This window comes from Etheostoma cragini, chromosome 22 (assembly GCF_013103735.1).
Source record: "Etheostoma cragini isolate CJK2018 chromosome 22, CSU_Ecrag_1.0, whole genome shotgun sequence".
Taxonomy (NCBI): Eukaryota; Metazoa; Chordata; class Actinopteri; order Perciformes; family Percidae; genus Etheostoma; species Etheostoma cragini.
In genome coordinates this window covers 4,095,187-4,096,948 of record NC_048428.1, presented here as the reverse complement: position 1 = coordinate 4,096,948, position 1,762 = coordinate 4,095,187, and positions in this window count along the sequence as shown.

Sequence of the window (1,762 nt, the reverse complement as noted above, 5' to 3'; positions counted from 1 at the left end):
TTAAGGCACCAAAAAGCTGGTTGCCAACCGCCATACAAAAGAAGAATAAGTTGTCTTTGAACCATAGACTATATTAACAGGCTATGCTTTGAACCAAATACTGTATGTGTATATTAACGGTCTATGCTTTGAACCATATACTGTATATGTATATTAACGGTCTATGCTTTGAACCACAGACTGTATATGTATATTAACGGTCTATGCTTTGAACCATATACTGTAAATGTATATTAACGGTCTATGCTTTGAACCATATACTGTATATGTATATTAACGGTCTATGCTTTGAACCATATACTGTATATTTATATTAACGGTCTATGCTTTGAAGACACCGCGCAAAGGCACCAACAAGGTCCCGCAGCGTGCTGAACAGAGAAGACGTGACAGGTTCCCCTGTTTGCACACGGCACTGGAATAACTGCGACGCTCGGAACGACCCCCTGCGCTGCTGCTGCGTGTTTCTTGCTGCTGACATAATTTATTTGCTGCAGTAAATCGTTAAACTTTTTTCTTCCACGCGAGGTAAGGTTATGTTATTTTACTAATCTTTCTGGTTTGCAAAGTCTTTGTAATGCTGTTTGAATTGTAACGTTACGAAGTTAGCTAACTTGCCGAGTTGTTAAGGAGTGTCCTACATTGCACCAACTGCTTTAGCTAGCTAGCGTTAGTTGGTCAGAAAAAACTTTTACTCAAACTGTTAGTTGGATGTTGCTTTCAAACTCGTTCGTCAATTCGACGTTAAGTTGGCTAAGTAACATTAACGTTAGTTTGTGAAAGTTTTATGTGAACATTAGCAAACTATGTTGGCTCGCTAGCTAATATGCCCGTGCCTTTTTTTCTATTCGGTTAGCAAAGTGACATTAAGTAAGTTTAGGCTATCTTAACTATAAAATTGCACAAGGAAATAACCTAGTTAACTGTTAAACAGTATGTAGCTAACTGGAGAGAGGGTGCATGAAAATGTTAGATTGTATGTGGTAACGTTAGCTTAGAGTGGGCTCAGACTGGACTCGATTTGGCGCTTGCAGTCCCGTTCTCCGAACATTGTTGGGGAAATACTGCTAACACACTTACACCCAATTACTCTTTAGTGCAGTCTGTCCGATCTACAGCGGTTGACGGGGAACTAAGACAGGTTACTTCATCGGTGGAAGACAAAGGGGAAAAAAAGGAATCACAGGCTGTTGTTACTGATAGAATAAGCTGCGTATCACTGTCTCCAGAGGTTCAGGCAAACTGTGCATGCATGTTGTATTTTTAGCACAATATAGAGCCACACAGAATGTACTCAGATCCGCACGTTTTCTCTCATATCCCAGAGGCAGCCGGTGCGACGGTCTGGATCCGTATGTATTGGCTGTTGCGAGAGTGACGGCACTGCTGCCACCGTCCCTGCTCAGAGAGGGAGGACTAGACAGGTAGAACAAGTCTGCAGGTTTGTCTGAAGAGGCAACTGTAAGTGGAGGGTGTTTGAGGAGTGGTGTCTCAGGGAGGGACATGTACCTTTTCAGTGCCCTGTTGGCGCAATTTTGTCATTCTTGCAGGACTTGATTGACAAACGTAAAGCCTTCTCCACCATAAAAGTGTACCTGGCTGCCATTGCAGCTTGTCATGTGGGTTTTGATGGTAAAACAGCTAGCCAACATTCTTTGGTTTGCCGTTTTATGAAAGGAGCACGACGGCTGCTTCCTGTTTCCAAGCCGTTGGCTCCCCCATGGGACCTGGCAGTGGTGTTGGATGGGCTTGCTAGCCCCCC